This window comes from Pseudorca crassidens, chromosome 12 (genome assembly GCF_039906515.1).
Source record: "Pseudorca crassidens isolate mPseCra1 chromosome 12, mPseCra1.hap1, whole genome shotgun sequence".
Lineage (NCBI taxonomy): Eukaryota > Metazoa > Chordata > Mammalia > Artiodactyla > Delphinidae > Pseudorca > Pseudorca crassidens.
In genome coordinates, this window is record NC_090307.1 from 53,813,602 (window position 1) to 53,832,432 (window position 18,831).

Consider the following 18,831-nt stretch of genomic DNA (forward strand, 5'->3'; position numbering starts at 1 on the left):
TGTCGATACCGAGGGAGGGCTGTAGGGTGTAAAAGAAAAAGAACTGAATCTAAGACACTAGGGTTGCCTGGTTTTAATAGCAAATTAGGTTATGGAGCAGGTAGATGGGAATATATAGTTTTTAGAAGGTTTCAAATTTGTAGTTCCAAGCTTTGTCTACTGAAAAGTCCCAGAAGCAATGACAATTCAATAAACAATAAGCACTTCCTAGTACTCTGTGGTTTCCTACTAGCATACTCATTGAAAAGAATCAAGTCTCCCTGAAGGCTCCAATTCCAGGTCTGGGGCAGGAAATACCACATTTGGAACTACACATTATGTGGTTGGTTGAATCCGTGGTTACCAAGGACTGACTATGGGACTTGAGCATCTGTGGATTTTGGTATCTGCGGCAGGTCATGGAACCGATCCCCCCAGTGGATACTGTGGGACAACTGTACACACTATGATCCTTGAATATCTTGTGCCAGAAAGCAAAGGAGCTATCAGAGACTAATTGGTCATGTCAAAAGACAGGAATCAACATGAAGGTTCCCACGGGCCAAAGATGAGAGAAATTGAACATAAAAGAGAATAAATGCAATGGACTGAAGCACATTTAAAATATAAAAATGTGCAAATTAATTTTGCCTCTCAAGTAGAAAAAGAGAACTCCTCTTGGGGAAAAAAAAAAAAAAAAAACCCAAACAAAGCACCTGATTGCATGCTACTAAAAGGAAAAGGAAAGAGTGAAACATTTATCCTGCTCATCCTATACTCTGAAGAATCCAAACAGCCCTGGTTCTTGAGAGTTTTTATTTTTTTGATGAAGAATTCCAATTAATAAATGTAGAAAGAATGACAGAATTTTAAAATGATCACTTTGCAGCCCTTAATGCAAAATTCATTTAGGCAATGAGAATAAGTGAAACCATTAGATAAAAGGTTGATGCGGAGGGGTCTGTCACCTCCTGAACCACTGATCAAGTTTAGCATCACTAAAAGTGAGGCAATGAGACACGTGTGCCTCCCCATGGGAGACAATATGAAGCACACACACTACCTAGGACATATTCCTGCCAAAGGGTGTAAGGAATGTAGTCAAACTCTAGAGCTAACTTCCATTTATAGGATGGAGGACCAAGTTAAATGAAACCAAGTGGAAACAAGCAGATTCAGAAAGAGGGACAGGTAGACAGAGCAACTGATCCAGTTTCTGCAAGGAGACAAGGTTATCTAGTTTGTAGGTGATGGAACTAGAATTCAAATTTAGACTCAAAAGCCCATGTTTTTATTTTCCCCCACTAAACCAAGCTATTTGAAATAGAAAAAAAGGTGAGAGTGAAAATGATACATTCTGTTTGTGTGTGTGTGTATGTGTGTGTAGTTGTCTTCGGTTTGATTTTTTTTTTAAGGCACAATTTATTGACTGTGCCAGGCATAGTACTAAATAGACAACTTCGTATAACTTGTCAGTGGTTTGTTATCTTTTTCTCTATAGATGTTGTCACCCACTTTCCAAAGTTTAACAATCATCCACCCAGGCAGGCAGCATTTATAGAAATCCCACTATTGAAGTGGTTAAGCACACAGGCTCTGGAGTCACATGACCTTAAGTCAAATCCTGCACCTACTACCCTGCATGATATTGGGCAAGTTACTTAATCTCTCATCTGTAAAATGGGGTGGTACAATCAACATCATAGGTTTTTGTGAGAATACATGAGAAGTTATACACATATAATATTTTTAGAATAGTGCCTGGCACAAAATAAATGTGCAGAAAATGTTAGAAGTAATATGTGGGTTTTTTTTAAGCTTGTGCTACATCGAGGATACTAAGAAAAGTTGAGGCACCTCCTTGTATGTGTTGGGCACAGCAGTAGATTTGGGGGCATTGTTCTGGGAACAAATGACCAGCAATGTAAAAATTCCAAAAGCTGGTATTTGGTGGTATATACAATTCACTTATTAAGAAATTTTACAATCATACATACAAATCGTTATTGTCCCTTATAGCTATCAGATTCTTTGACTTCATATAAAAAAGTTACTTGTTATAGGCATTACTGCTTACATGTCCTTTCTCTGTCAAAAATATTCACTGATGAGAGTGATAATGTGTAACTACTAGAGCAAGAAATCAAACATGGCTCTTTCAAGTTCTCAAAGAGTTTATAATTCAAAATTAAAAACAAGCGTTTATTCACAGTTCTCTCTTTTGTGCTTTTTGCATTTTATTTATCCATTTAAATTGATATTTGTTGCTCTTAATTAAAATTAGTTGGGTCTAGTATTTGTCTGACCCCCCCCATTAAATTGCAATCACCTGGGGGAAAATATTGTGTTTACAGCTGGAGTTGAGTTTTAAAAAAAAGAATACATTGAGCTTTTTTGTGTCTTACCCAATTATACATTAAACAGGTTTGAAGAGATACTATCTCTTCCCAAGCACATTCCAAAAAAAGCACAAAATTAATGATGCATTCAAAACAAAAGTGTTCTATTTCATTTTTATTCATCCTACTTGCTGAAAATCTTTAGAAAATGCAAACAGATTAAAACACAAAGTTTCCAACCTTTTTTAATAGTTCTGTACATTTAAATCTGGGTGACTTTCTTTTGAGAGTTTCTGAAGCCAAAAGTATTTTAAGTACTGAAATAAAAACCTAGCCCTAGTAACTTTATTCTAAAATTAACTGTTTTTACCAATATACTTACAGATATGCAATACGTCTTAAATTGCCATAGAAATAATTACTGTCACATATGAACTAATTTCATAATGATTATGTAAAATCTGTCAAAATTAAAAGATAAAGGACAATGCTATTTTTCCTTTGTGACAAGGAGTTACGTGTTACTACTGGAAATTTTACTTTCTTCCTTGAAATACCAGAAATTCTTCTGTAAAATAAACACATCTCATCAAGACTCTCTGGAACTAGTATAATTACCAGAGGCAATCGCTGTGTTAGATCAAAGAAGCAAAACAATAATAGGCAACGTGTGACCTCTACCATGTCACCAGAGACCAATTTTTCAACAGGGAGAAGAGTCAATAATCCAGAACAGAAAACATTAAATAACCAGAAATGCTTCCAAAGTGTGGCTTACCACATCCATCAAGGCTGCCACACTCAGAGAGTTAGGAGTCTCTATGGTTTCCGAGAGAACAAACTTCTGGGGATTTATCACAACAATCATTAAAATCTGCATAAAGCACCAGAGGCAAAAACCAATTTCCCAAATGCAGAGTAGAATTTCAAAAGATACTACAATGATTTTCCAATTTTCATAGGATGCTTTAACAAGTATAAGGGGAAGAACACAGATGATTAAATATTTTGCATGTAACATTCACCTAATTTTTCTTATTTACCTATCCCCACTTAATTTTCCTAAGAAATTGTTTGGAAATCAGGCTATGAACATTAACCAGATAAATATAATTAATAAGAACACATTAAAGACTTCTGCAGGTTTTTTGTTTTGTTTTCGTAATAATAAAACAAAACAGGGGCTTTGGTCTCCTTTGTAATATATGTAGTTGACTAATAAGAATTATAAGGGTGCAAAGAGGGGTAAAGAAATTCCCACTCTCAGTAATTACAGTCAAATAGAAATACATTTAAAATTGACTTTTAAAAAGCACCACGAATAAAACTGTGTCTTGGAATCAGCAAAATCTGACTGATTTTCTTAGCTGCTACTGCTGTCTTCTTTCAAAATCAGATGTGAGTTAGGGACTGAACACACGTATCTGAATTATTTAACCTGCAAACACCCATTCAGCTGGTAATTCAGATAGTAAAAGAGGGGCTTAGCTTAAAAGGAAAAGCACTGGAAATTCAAAGCAACTGTGAACATTCTGGTCTTATAGGGATGTGTTACTCCTGCTGCCTTCAGCTTTCCACTTGGTCATCTGCTCCTGACTTTCCATCTTCTTATCTTATTAACATTGCTAATTGTATTTGTCAGTTTTGCCACAATTTCAGTGCTACTTAAACAGCTGTGGGTTTTCTTTAGGCAATTATCAGTCACTACACTTAGGTTTCTAAATTAGTTGTTGAAAGGCACTTTAACCTTGAAAAAATAGACACAGAGCACACTGCACCGTTAAGCCTTACATGTATGTACATGTGGCTTTAAAATGAATAATTATTTAAAAGGATTTAAAAAATCACACACACAAGTAATTCAAACTTATTGTAAAGTTATACATTAGCAAGAAAATGCTTAACAAAGCCTATTTTATACTATTCATCATTTTATCTTTTCCTCTTTACTACACGTATTGTAATACACACATTCTATGTCTAGGTACATGTATATAGTATATAAACTGGGCTATAAAAATACTGCCAAATTCCTCTACCTTTTACTACCTATCTGCCAGGTGGCAACACCCTTCGAAAGTCTCCACAATCATATAAGTGGTATCTTGAAGTCACGGGCTGCATGGCAAAGAGTTCTTACCACATGCAGATTGCTCCACTTTCTCCATTTCCTTTCAAAGAGAAAATCATTTATTCTATTTGTTTTTCTTATTCTCTATTCTTGACTCTGACATTGTTTTTCTTCTTACTACTACAAAATGCACAAGAAACACAGTCAGGGAGAAACCCAAGTTTTAAAGTTATTCATCAACTGATACCCATTTCTATGAAATACAACTAAATTAAAAAAACAAAACTTCTGTAATCCAAAAATAAATGGCACATGAAGTGCCATGTATTCCCTTTGTATGTTAAAATAAAGTCAAAGAACTTTTTAGAGTTAAGTTTTGGAGTTTTTAAAGGTTTATAATATCCTGCTTTGGGGTCAGTCAACAGCTTGTTAGAATAATTTTAAAATTAATGTAAGCTCATTCCTTACCCACCTCCCCTCCCCACCCCCAGACATGCCACTTTCTGCTCCAAGGAAAGAAAAAGGTGGTATTTCAACAGTGTAAAATTCTTCACTGAGAGACAAACATTAAAATGATAAACATTTTGGAAAGCAAAGTACACTTCAAACCCTAACTGTTCTTTCAGACCTATATTGACTCTTATAGTAGTTGCCAACATTTGGTAAGGATTATCCTTCCATTAGACAAAAGCAAGCATTCCTTAGATAAATCAGGAGTTTTTGCCATGAGACTCATAAAACCTTTTCACAACACAGATTTTCAAGAGAATTCTTTAAGGTTTTAGGAGGCTGCTCCTTTTACTCAGTAACAAAATACACCCCATGGTGTCTCACTGACCCCACTCAGCTGTCCTTTGACCTCTTCAATTGTTGAAGCCTAACTCCAGGGCCCGCAGAATTTGCCTCCCATATCAAAAAGGCAATGTTGCTTCCTCCTAGCACCTGGTGTAACAAAACGCAACAGTTCTCCCTCTCTCTGTCTCCTCTGCTCCTTCTCAGACCATTTTCCAGATGTTCCAGGCCCAAATGTTAAGCCAATACTAGGTTTCAGGATCTGCGTGGTCACCATGAAGGAACAAACAGGGACCCGGCTAAAGTGGCAATGACCCTCTTGTTCTTTTTGGCCTCAAAAGGATACGATGGGTCATAAAAGAGGAAAAGATCTTTGGCCTCTTTTGGAAATGCCAGGCTATTGAAGCACGTTTTAACTTCCAAAAGGAGGGAGCCAGTCTTGGGTTATGCCCTGAACAGACAAGAGTTACCTAAACAGTATCCCTAAATTCTCAATTCTAAGCACACTTTTGATTTTCTTTGACATAGGAGGGAAAAAAGGACAGTATCACCTTTTTTTCTTTTCTAAATTAAAAGGCTTCCAAAAATAGAAAAAGAAAACTTTTATAAAATTTTTAAAACATACATCTCAGGATACTATTATATGATAAAAAGTTTAAATATATGTGGTCACTAGATATGGTTTGGGTTTTTCTGCAGAGGCCAATAATCTAGATGTCTCTCTTGTTAGACAACTTGAAAGATAAAACCACAATCAACAAAGAAGAATCGAGAACTGAACTCTTATTGTCTTAATTTAGGTATACAGGAAATATAACACAGAGGCTGTTGTAAGAAAAAAAACCTTGGAGCTGAGAAAGTGTTTTGTTTTGGGTGTTTTTTTTGTTTTTGTTTTTGTTTTTTGGTGGAGAGGATGGGGGAGGGGAGAGGAAAGCAGGGAGGAGAGGAAACAGAAGGAGAGGAGCTCTTAGAAATATCTGCTTCATCAGTTTAAGTACCAAAGACAGTAGCTTTATCTAAATTCTAAATATATTCCAAAAAATATTTGATCTTAAAAAATTTGAAAGGGGGCATATTATAATTGTACAATACCTTGGTTTATTTATTAACATTTTTGAATCACGTTCATGATTAAGTTGGGCTGTCAACACTTCAGGGAGCCTGTTGCCTAGATTTTACTTGTTTAAAGCTTTTTTGTACCTGCAAAAACATAAAAAATAATATATACGTAAAGACATGAGTTAATTTCCAAATGCATTATATTCCATAATACGGTAATTTAAATATTTACAATTCTACAAAAATTCCAATTAGAAATGGATTATCAAACTCTTACACAACTCCATATGTCATAAATGGCAAATATAGATATTCCTCCTTCTTTATATACTCAAAAAGAATTTCTTTTCTGAAGAGTTCCCCCTACTAAATATAAGTTGAATAAATCTGTTAAGTCTGCATTTTGGACAGGTGTTACCATAATGCTTAAAGCCCAGAGACTATTTTTATTTTCAGAAATGAAATTAGTGAAAGGTAATTTCCTTACCCTAAGGAGTTTGAGTTTTATAATCTCTGGTGCTTGACCAAAATTTACCTTCCCAAAGAAGTATCAAAAATTTAAAACATAACTATATTGATTAAAATTATTTTTCTACTTTTTGAAATGAACGCTTTAATAATTTCCAAGGAAGAAAGCCTGCAAGAATAAAAAGAGCTACAGTTTCCTACGCTTTTGAGTAGTGTATTCTTAGAAGAAATTAAATAATTATAATTACATATAACTGGTTGAAAATTACAGTGTGCATATTATTCTCTCTGCTAGATTATAGTCAATATAAACTATTGCATGGAAAAAATAGAAAATACAGTCATAAGGCATCAAGTGAAATAAAAACTATTTGTCATTGTTTTTTACATAACTTAGAAGTGTTTCTATTTTGTTACTGTGTCTAAAAAGAAAAGAGGATTTTCTTAAGAATGTTCTAATTTCAAGATGCATATTTATGGCACTAAAACATTTAAAGTTATATTAACATATATTTCTAAAAAAAAGGCTTTCATTTTATTCTCCTTTTATGCCAACTTGAAAGAGAGAAAAGAACCATTTTAGATTTTGAAATAAAAATATCTTACCTCTCTTACTGTCAGAAGAACGTCTTCAGGCAAAAGAACAATTAAAAATGCAAGTCGCAGATTTTCAATCTCATGTATTTTGCACCCACCCACCCACAAATAGACATCTTTTTGTAAGTCAGGAGTCTTGCTCCCTCCATCCGAACCCAAGATTACCCCATATGGTCAGCAAGGTCAAACTGCATTACTGCCAATGAAACTATATGACTCCACAAGGACCTTAATGATTTTTAAAAAAGGTCAGTAATCCAATTCCAATTGCTTCAGAGTCTAAAATTGCTAATTTTTGGCCACGTGCTGCACACTTCACCTGCTAGTAATGACATTTTTGTATTTTCTTCTAATTACACTCAAAGCTAAGACCTTTGGCCCCGGGCCACAGACCCCTACTCAGGCTGCACACATTCTCTTAAACGACCTGATCCTTTGTTGTCACTCTTACTCTTTCATCTATTATTTACACCCATAGAGAAGGAAGATACTCCACCATTTGTATAGCTTAGAGCTTCTAATCATCTTAATTTCTTTGCCTTTCAACCTATGGTCTTTTTCATAGACGAACGCCAAAAACTTTGACAAAATCATTTTTTTCAACCGCATACACACACCACCTTCCCCTGTCTTACTCCCCGGCCAACCTCCTTCCTGTTCCTTCTCTACCACAGAAGGGACTTTGTATCAGCTGGGATTCACAAATTTTGACGTTCACCAACAAAATGAATTTCTAAATATAATACAAAATCTCCGCCTTGCTCTCACAGATCAATAACGATTGTATTTCTCTCATCAAAGAGCCTATTAAATTAAGTGGAAGGTTACTTAAAATTACTTAATGTCTGCCCCCCAGCCTCCCTAAGGCATAAGCATAGAATTTTCAGAATTCCACTGCAAAAATATCAAAGAAACTTCAGTAAACAGTAAGGATGTTAGTTATGTAGCTGAAACTTTTCAAACGTTTTATTATCTACAGATGCTCAAATGCTTACAAGAAAAGAAAAAAAAAGAAAAGAGGAAGGAAAGCATAATAAAAAATTACATATAAAGAATATTTATCTGTAATATATTACAGATAAAAGAATTTGTAAATCTTTACCACATTTTAAAAGACTAGTTCTCCAAATAGTAAAATCCTTACATAAAACATTCTATATCTTTGTAATTTCCCAACACTTTTCCCACACCTTTTTTTAAAAAAAAATGTCCAGACACATTTTGAAAATCCAAAGCACAGAATTGTTTACCATGATGCAGATGTCCCCTTCAGATCACAGCAGCCACCCCAAGACTCTGATTTCCAAGATGTTTATAAAAGGACATATGATCCATCTTTGCTCCCTCTTCCTCTATTGCTCAGCTTACTCTTGATTTCTAACAGTATTTCCTTGTTGTCTGTCCTCTCTGCAGACCCTGAAACCCCTTGTCTTTTCTTATTTTCACCATTTGCTTCAACCAGCAGTTCACTGGAGACCCATCCATCTTGTAATGCCTAAAGTGACAGATGCTCTCAGGAACCACCACACTGCTGAGTGAACAAAAGATAACATCACCTCTAGGAACTCCAGAGAGAAATACAACTGTAACCTTAAGACAGGGGCTGACTTGACAGACATTGGACCATAAATCTCTTCTAAGCAAAAAAGAAAACAATTGCCACACACACAAAAAAATCTGACACAATCAAAGGCAGAAAAGAGTGATTATTTGTGGATTGCCTTTTCACTCTGCAGCTCACTTTTCCCCCCTCAATGCTTTTATATTGGGGCAATTCACTTGCCAAGAGGCAAGAGAAGGTCTTGGGGAAAAAAGCCTTCCTCAAGTATCTTCTTTCATTCAACAATATTCAAAGTGAAATTCATTTACATGTGTGTTTCAGTAAATCTAAGGCTTATGATACAGCATCCTTAAGGCTGACCCATCTCGTTTGCATAAAGCAATATCTAGACTCAGAAATGCTGGCTCAGTTCTGCCACTGTGAAAGGCATATGCATACTTTGCAAATTAAAAACACGTTAGAAATTAAAAAGCAATACATAACACAATGTCAACAATATGTGTAGCTCATAAAAGAAGCTCATCATTCATTCATCAGACAACCTCCAACTTGGGTTAAAGAGACGGTTAACAAGAGGATTCTGGGAAGGACTACAGCTCTCTTTTTTAACAAAGAAAAGGTCATATTAACATCTCCCAGCAACAAACTAATGACATGGATGCTGTAGATGCAGGGGACTCTGCTTGATGTCATCTAGGTTTTTTTGGGTTTTGGTTTTCATTTTTTTAAGTATCTTACTTAAAATCTTCATGCAGCTAAAGACAAATTTAAACTCTAACATTTAAATTTAATTTTAAATTAACTCTAACATTTAAATACCGTGAAGGGAAATTTTAGAAGAACAGAAAAACAACAACTGATTTGGAGGGCAATTAAGAACATTGTGATCAATGTCAATTATGAGGATTAACAACCCGTTTTTATAACAGATATCAAGGAACACAGAACTCTGCTGCAGCTAAATTCATCATCATTTTCAAACAGGGTAAATGATAAAAATATCTTTGTTAAATCTAAAATAAAAAGTCAAGTGCTCAAGAAAAGTTCTGTCAACCTTATTTCTAAGAAGAAATGTCAGCATTTACAATGGCATTTCTTTAGTACAAATATTTTAATTTTTCTTTAAAATTTTTGCACAAAAAACCTTTAAGTTACACTTATTTTTCTTTGAAGTCACTAATGACTCTTCTCATTCCTATTTTACTAAAAAAAATATAAAATTTAAAAGATACTTTATTTTATCTCTTGCATTTGGATTATTTGTTGGGTAAAAGAAAAATTTTCAACTTGATAAATCAACATATCTTTTTCTTAAACATTGTTTTATGTTTCCTTTATTTCCTCAAACTCTTCAGTGTATCTGCACAAATAAGATAATACAAATATTTCACAATCTCAGAATTTTCTGATTTTTATTTTAATACTGGCAAAACATAATGCATATAAAATAATTAAATGAATATATACAATTAGGTAACTCAATGGGGAAAAGATTAAGTAATTACAGACTGCTTATCAATATATAAAGGACTTGTTCTAATATGGACTTGATCTTTAACTAGACAACTTTGTTTAATACATATTAACCTTAGGTAATCCCCCCAAAACTGCTGGTCCAAAAGCACCACATCGTTCAACACTATCAAACTTTGGCATTAATATCAAGAGAGAGACGTGACCTTGAAATGGCAGTTCCATTGCAGAAACTCAAAAAAAGACCCAATTAAAAGATCTACTTTAAACACAATAGGATCAATATTGTATGCAGGAAAAGTACACCCCTGTGGAAAGTTCTTATTGTCTGACTGATCAAAAACAAAACAAAACTTTTCTTTTTTCAGGGCCTCCTCCAGATCACAGTCAGTGCCAGAAATCCACACAGGAAAAAAAATCCATCAAAATGAAACCCTAAAAGGGTTTACCCTTCACCATCCTATTTGCACTTCAAAACCCTGTAAGGCCTTCAGTTAAAGCCCAGGGCTGAACCATTTCAATAATAAGAGAGGTGGCCAGCAGTAATTTATCTCCCATTTGGCCTCTGGACAGAGCTGTAATGTCTAGGAAGCTTCCCTTCCCTGACTCGAACCCTCCCCCAAGTCTCAACCTTCATTTGTGCAGCTTTGGATCTGCAATACCTTATAAACAACTTATATGCCCCTTCCAATCAGATGCAAGAACAGTTTGTAACTCAAGATTTGAGTACATTTTCTTGGCAATGCTTTCACAAAATGGAATGCTGCTGAGGTAATCAGAGCATTGAAAATACCAGGTTAAATTTCAGGTTCTCTTTGTTGTAATAAGTTGGAGAAGAAAGAAACTTCCTTAACTTCAGCCTTTTTCTTCTCACACATGTTGATTGTTGTCAGAACTTCTTCAACTTTTTCCAATTTATACCTTGATATCCTTTACATTTTGGGCTACATCAGCCAACTTCCTGCAGTGATGTTCATGTAAATTTAAATCCTTGCATTGTAAAATATCTTAACAAATCCAAAAAAGTGGAGATTTCACAGGTCACAGACTCCTGGGTCAAAAAGACCTTAAAAACAGATATCAGACCACTATGACTCAACTGATTTATTCTACATTTGTTATCAAATTTGAACAGTAACTGTCATCACACGCACTCACCCGATTTTCCTCTAGTAAGATAAACACCAAACAATGTCAACAGTTATTTAAATTGAAATATAGGTCCCAGAAGTTATCATATGGGAAACAGTGAAGTTATTCCTTAAAAATGGAGAACATTTTGTCACTAGGCATGAATTTTCTATTTTAAAATTATGTTCATATGCTTACTAGTATACAAAGAAGATGAAAAATATATGCACCCTTTCCCCTACCTGTTCATTGTTTTCTGTTTTCATTTCAATGACAGGAGTTTGTTTTTCTAATTGATTCTGATAAATTCCATCTGAACGCCACATTAACAACTTGCCCTAAATGATTCCACTATAGTGATTCTGGTTTTATAAGATGAAAACTTTCAAGTTATTTCATCAACTTTATAAATTTAGAGACTCCACAGGCAAATATAAAAGCATTTCATTTAAACCTAATATCAGTTAAGAGAAGTTTAAAAGAATAAAATTAAATATATGACTGATAGTTAAAAATACAAGAAACAGATTTTTGTTAATTAAAAGAAAAGAATTATTTATGTTTTGGTGATATTTATCAATAAAAAATATTTTCTTCCATTAAAAAGGTACAACTAACTATCCTTACATCTTGTTAGCAAATATTTTTCATTTTCAGAGCTCCAAATACCACAAATTCTAAAAAAACCAACTCTCACAGCCAATGACTTTACTGCATGCTACCAGGTCAATGAATCTCAGATTTGTGCATGAGATAACATAAAAATTCAAACTGCATATATAAACCAAGAAAAATAGATAACTGAAAAAACCTACGGGACATGAATTTTTATATAACTGAAACAAACTTTGTCACTAATAATAATATTCAGGAAACCAAATTTCTTAACCTACCACATGACATTAAAAAAGAAAGCTTTCCTCAGAGAGTCAACAAGAGTAATTGATCCACCACAGAGGAAATATTCAATCTTCATTAAATATTTATTCAGTGCAATAGGTTGTTAAGTCTATTTAGACCTCAAAGAAGAAATAGTTCCTGTCTGGTAGGAATCGGGTCTTGGGAGAATTGAATGGAGATGAGAGGCAGTTCCACAAGTCATGACACTATATTTCAAAATGACAACGCTAAAAACTGGAGGTGTGCTACAAAATGTATGCTACTACTTTGAAATCTGACACAGGGACTTCCCTGGTGGCACAGTGGTTAAGAATCTGTCTGCCAATGCAGGGGACATGGGTTCAAGCCCTGGTCCGGGAAGATCCCACATGCCGCAGAGCAACTAAACCCCTGCGCCACAACTACTGAGCCTGCGCTCTAGAGCCCGCAAGCCACAGCTACTGAGCCCGTGTGGCACAACTACTGAAACCCACGCACCTAGAGCCTGTGCTCCACAACAAGAGAAGCCACCGCAGTGAGAAGCCCGTGCACTGCAACAAAGAAGCCCATGCAGCAACAAAGACCCAACACAGCCAAAAATAAATAAATAAATAAGTAAATTTATTTTAAAAAAGAAATCTGATACAAAGAAACTGATACTTTAAGGGAGTATTAATTTTAACAAGTTTCGACTGGGTAAGTGAGCAACTTGATTTCCTATTCATGTAGCACAATAAGATTTGGATGTCCAAGATCTGCGGTTCCCAACCTTCCCACCATAGCCAAGTCACCTGTCTTCTCTGGGCCTGTTTCCATATCCATAAAATGAAGGATAAAAGTAATACATTTCCAGATCAAAAACACTATGTTTGTAATGGGGGAAGGGAAACGATCCCATTCACAATGGCAACAACAAAAAGAACGCTCAGGACTCATCTTAATGACGGACCTGTGATAACATTTTTTAAATTGCCAAAGTTGATTTGGGTGATTTAGTGAAAATTTACACACAGAGAAATATGCAGAGTAGAGAAGCCTAATTGTAAAATTACTTGTTTCTCAAACAAAATAATAAACAACACAATTCCAATCAAAATAACAGTAGAATTTGGGGAGAACATTATGAAAACATCCATAAATTCATAAGGAAGATTATCAAAGAAAAGATGGGAAAAACATCTTTTCAAAAAAGGTTATAAGGGGAGGCGAGTCAAAATAAATGTTAAATTATAACATAAGAGCTTTTGGCCATTAAATCCATGCCATTAAATCCAGTGAATATTTTTCGGTTCTCATCTAACATTCCTTCTGAGTATATTTCTTGAAATTTCCTTTCCTTCCACTGGATTTCACCTTACAACTTTCTGGCTTTCTTCCTTTCCTATGCTGCTTTTCAATTTCCTTTGCACTCCCATATTACACTATCCAGCAATGAAATGTTGGCATTCCACTGAGTCTAGTCTGTGGTAGCCATCTTCCAAGATGGGCCCAATGATTCCCACCTCTTGTGTAATCCACTCCCACATCAAATCAGGGCTGACTTATGTGATCAATAAAATATGGAACAAGTGACAATGTGTGATTTCCAAGGTCATAAAAGACATTGCAGTTTCTGCCTTGACCTCTTGGATCACTTGCTCTAAGACGGGGCAACCACTGTGTTGTAAGGACACCCAAGCAGCTCTCATAGGTCCTCATAGGTAGGAACTGAGGCCTCCTGCCAACAACCAGGACCAACTTCCCTAGTTGCTCTCCTTGCCTCCTCTCTGGCACACTCCAATCACTTCTCTGCATCACAGTGCAAATATAATCATGTCAACTCTTTGCTAAAGACTTTTGAAGTTTTATACTGCTGAGGATAAAAATCAATATTGGAAATGTCCCTGCCTATCTCTCCAGCCTTATCTTGCACTGTTCTCTTCCTACAGGCGGTGCTCCAGCAACACTGACCAACCTTTAGACACTTATGTTCCTGCTGCCTGTGATACCACCCATCCTTTTACTTTTGCCTACTTAAATCACCTCATCCTTTAGATCCCAACTGAAGCACTGCTTCCATAATCTCCTCAGCCCTTTGCTGAAAGCTCTCATAGAAACTTATTCATCTCCTGCTTAACTTTTAATTCACTTTTGAGCTATATAATTTGATGATCAATTGTTTTAATGTTTGCCTTTCTTCCTAAATTCTAAGCTACATTGAAAGTAGGGACAATGTTTTTGGAGTTTTGCCTATTACTGAAATCACAGCACCTATTGTGGTGTCCTCCTACATAGCAGGAGGACTCAAAAATATTGTTTGAATAATTTAATAACTTAAAATACAGGGCCGGCACATGAATGAGAAGCTCATTGGTGACAGTCCAAAAAAACCTTATTATCTATAAGGATTATTATATGATAATTGAGCATTATAAAACAATAAAGGGAAGAAGGAATTGTTCATTTAATTATACTGAAGTAATGATCAACAATTTATAAAGTAACAGCTAACAAACAACTTAGAGTAGACACTAAAAATAAATACCAGACAAAAGATTAAATTTAAATATCTATACCTAAATACATTTATATGCCTACCCACATAAGACCAAATAAAAACTAAGAGGAAACAGAATTAAATATTTTTTACACTGATATTTATCATGTACCAAGATTTATTATGGTATCATAGTGAGAATTTAGCTTTCTAAGCCTGGAAATCACAAAGGGTAAGATTGACAGATTTGACTAGTGAACATATCAAACTTCCATATATTTAACATCTAAAACAAATAAAAAGAAAAACTTTTCTAGCTAATGAAAAGAGTTAATGTCTACTATGTATATAATAAAGTAGAACATTAATATCCCCACTCCTGGGCACAACTTACTATTCCATCTATAAGGAAAGAGTTAAGCACATTATAGTAACAGCAACAACTACTACCATTTACTGAGTACCTACCATGTACCCCATGTACATTGTCTCATTTAACCTCACAAATCCATCCATAAATGGAATTCTATAAAGCTATAAGAAGTATATTTCTGACATAGAACTATGTTCATAATATATGAAATGGAAAATATAAAACAGTAGGTTCCCATTTCTTTCTTTTTTTTTTTTTTGTGGTACGCAGGCCTCTCACTATTGTGGCCTCTCCCGTTGCGGAGCACAGGCTCCGGACGCGCAGGCTCAGCGGCCATGGCTCACGGGCCCAGCCGCTCCGCGGCATGTGGGATCCTCCCGGACCGGGGCACGAACCCGTGTCCCCTGTATCGGCAGACGGACTCTCAACCACTGCGCCACCAGGGAAGCCCGGTTCCCATTTCTATGAGGAAAGAAATACATAAGTAACCTATTAAGATAAAGAGCTAACAATATAAATCCAAACAATGTGATGTAAATTTAAGACAACCCTCAGAATGGGAGAAAATATTTGCAAAGGAAGCAACTGACAAAGGATTAATCTCCAAAATATACAAGCAGCTCATGCAGCTCAATGTCAAAAAAAAACAAACAACCCAATCCAAAAATGGGCAGAAGATCTAAATAGACATTTCTCCAAAGAAGACACAGGGAGGGGGAAGGGTAAGCTGGGACGAAGTAAGAGAGTAGCATTGACATATATACACTAGCTATCTGTTTTACATAGCTAGTGGGAAGCAGCTGCATAGCACAGGGAGATCAGCTCAGTGCTTTGTGACCACCTATAGGGGTGGGATAGGGAGGGTGGGAGGGAGACACAAGAGGTAGGGGATATGGGGATATATGTATACATATAGCTGATTCACTTTGCTATACAGCAGAAACTAACATAACATTGTAAAGCAATTATACTCCAATAAAGATGTTAAAAAACCCACAAATTTACGTAAAATATATAAATACTGGGTGATGTGTTTATAGAATGTAATTTTTTTCTTCACGCTTATATTTTCCAATTTTCTATAAGAAGTGATTTCAAATTTTATGCATGCTGCAACTTAACTAAGCTCTGTTTTCTTTTATTATTATCAACATCATCACCATTACTATCTTCATTGACTTTGAACATTTGATATTTGCAAAATATTGACTTTCTTATTTGACAAGTAATACCTTTCCACATTATAGGTTTATTGTAGGCAAATGGACAGTGACAAAAACAGTTTTATGAATGTACACATAGTAAAGACCTATAAATAAATACAGCTTGTCCTAATACCCCATAAGATATCATTTTTACTATCATAAGCCAGTGAATTTGTTAAATTTGCTTGCTTATGTGGAACTTTGAAAAAATTTTCCATGACAATATAGGAAATAGTCCAAAACTGAAAACCCCTAAGATGAAAGACAAAGTTCACAGGAAAAAGTGTCAACTGGGTTTTTTTTTTCCCAGTACAGATGTTTTTAGACTTTCTCCATCCATATCCCGAATTCCCACTCCTAAGCCTTCCTCTACTTCCTATAAATGTTCTACCTTTCTTTAGTCCATACTTGAAAAACATGGGATCTAATCAGTTGTTAATTATTGTCTTTGCCGGTGACTCTTACATCTAAATCATTGGCCATAAAGTCTTTTCTTCTGAGTTGCTGCTCTCCCCTCAACCTCAGTATGACCATTCATTATGTCTAAAATTAATGTCTAAAACAAAACTCATTAAAGTAAAAGCTATTCCTATTTTCCAATTTCATTATTTTCATTTATTCACCTAGAAAGTACTGGGAACTGTGCTAGAAAGGATGATAAAGGCAGTCCCTAATCTCAAAGAGATCCCAATTTAAAGTGAAGACATCTGTACATGCATAAATGTTTAGTAGCAGTAAGAACAAAGTACTATGAAAGCACAGAGAATGTAGCAATTCTGTTTAGAGAAATGAAGAAAATATCAGAGAAGAGATAAGATATGAGTGTCTTTAAAGGATAAAGTAGGAATTCACCAAATAGAATTGGGAGGACCTCCCAGAACAATATAACAGAATGTCAAAGGCCTGGTATATTTTTAAAATACGGAAAAGTTCATTGTTGGAGGGCACTGTGGCAAGAGAAGAAAATTTTAAAAGTAGGTTGGGGCCAGCCTGCAAGGGACCTTATACGCCAAGTTAGGAATTTGAATTTGATCCCAGACGCAGGAGAAAGCCAATGGAAGTTTTCAAAAAAGGAATTAACATAATCGGATTTTTTTTTTAAATAGAAGGTAACCCGGGTGGTAGTGCGAAAGTTGGATTAGAGATCAGGAAAGTTGGATTGGAGACCAGATAAAACGTTCTGCAAGAGTCTAGGAAGTGATGATGGAGACTGCCCACAATCAGGACAGAAGGAACAGAGAGGAGGGGCCCTTTCAGTAGGCAGTTAGAAATTCGGGACTCAGGAGTGGGGACTGAACAGACAGATCCTGGAGACAGACAGCTGCCATACAGATAACTGAAAGCAGTACTGGTGAGATTTCCTAGGGGCTGCGGCTGTTGAGAAAGCATGTGGAGTAAGAAGTTCAATGAGGGAAGCCCAAGAAACATCGTCATTTCACTGTCAAGCAAAGGCAGAGGAAAACCCAGCAAAGCAGGTGGAGAAGGAGCAGTAGGAAGGAAACCAGGAACCAACGGGGTTGTGAAAGCCAAGGGACAAAAGGGTTTGGAGAAATGGGAGGTGGTCAACAGTTTCAACAGGTAAGAGCAGTCAAATAGGATCAAGAATGAAAATGTGCCATGGCGTATAGCAATGACTCTTCCAAGAAGTATGGTGAACTAGGATGGAAATAAGTTGTCAGCTGTAGGAAAGGTAAAATGGCAGGGGAGAGTAATTAGAAGGAGGGATGCTTGTAGGAGGAGATTCTTCCCTCAAAGAAAAGGGAGAGGTGACAGTACCGAAGAGAGGAGATGATTAGTGGAATAAGGTCCTAAAAGGGATAGAGAAGGGAGAGAGGAACAGCATGGAAGCCACCCATACATGGCAGAACCACAAGACAGGAGCCTGGGTCCCTGATGACAGCAGAGATGCTTTATCAGCCTTAGACAATTACCTCCAAACTTTATGTGGGAAAGAAATAAACTTCTAACTTGCTGTTTAGTGTATCCTGTCATTTGCAGACAAAGGTAATCCTAACTGATATAGGAGAGAAGGGTGTTGAAAAAATAAGCAAGCACCTCTCAAAAGCATGAAATAGCACAGTATATACAGAAGACAAGACCAATCTGGCATTACTAGACTACCAAGTGGGGGAGAGGGAGGGGGAGGAAAGGAAGCCATGTTTTTAATCACTTGACCATGTTATCCTTCATGCAATTACATACAATGTATTGAAGGCCCAAGTGTGAGGAGTTGAGACTGGATACTGTAGATAAAAAATAGCCACACAAAAGGGCGTTAAGCAAAGGACTGATATGTTCCACGTTTCGGCTTTGAATAGATTCCTCGAGTGTCAGGCTTGAAGGGGATCGTGAGAAGGCAAAACAGCATGCTGTGAGAGTGTTGAGAAACCTCTACTATAGTTCTGGGGAGAGATTATGATGCCTGCAT

The 18,831-nt window shown here is 35.9% G+C and overlaps 1 protein-coding gene across 5 annotated transcripts in view; it reads right to left on the minus strand.

Annotated features, from left to right (window-relative positions):
- GREB1L (GREB1 like retinoic acid receptor coactivator) overlaps positions 1-18,831 on the minus strand; it is a 262,351-nt gene that overhangs the window by 128,246 nt on the left and 115,274 nt on the right. For all 5 annotated transcript variants that reach the window (XM_067699540.1, XM_067699538.1, XM_067699541.1 and 2 more), the window contains exon 2: positions 6,274-6,381. The gene's annotated coding sequence lies outside the window, so the exon portion shown is untranslated. The remainder of the gene's footprint in view (positions 1-6,273; positions 6,382-18,831) is intronic.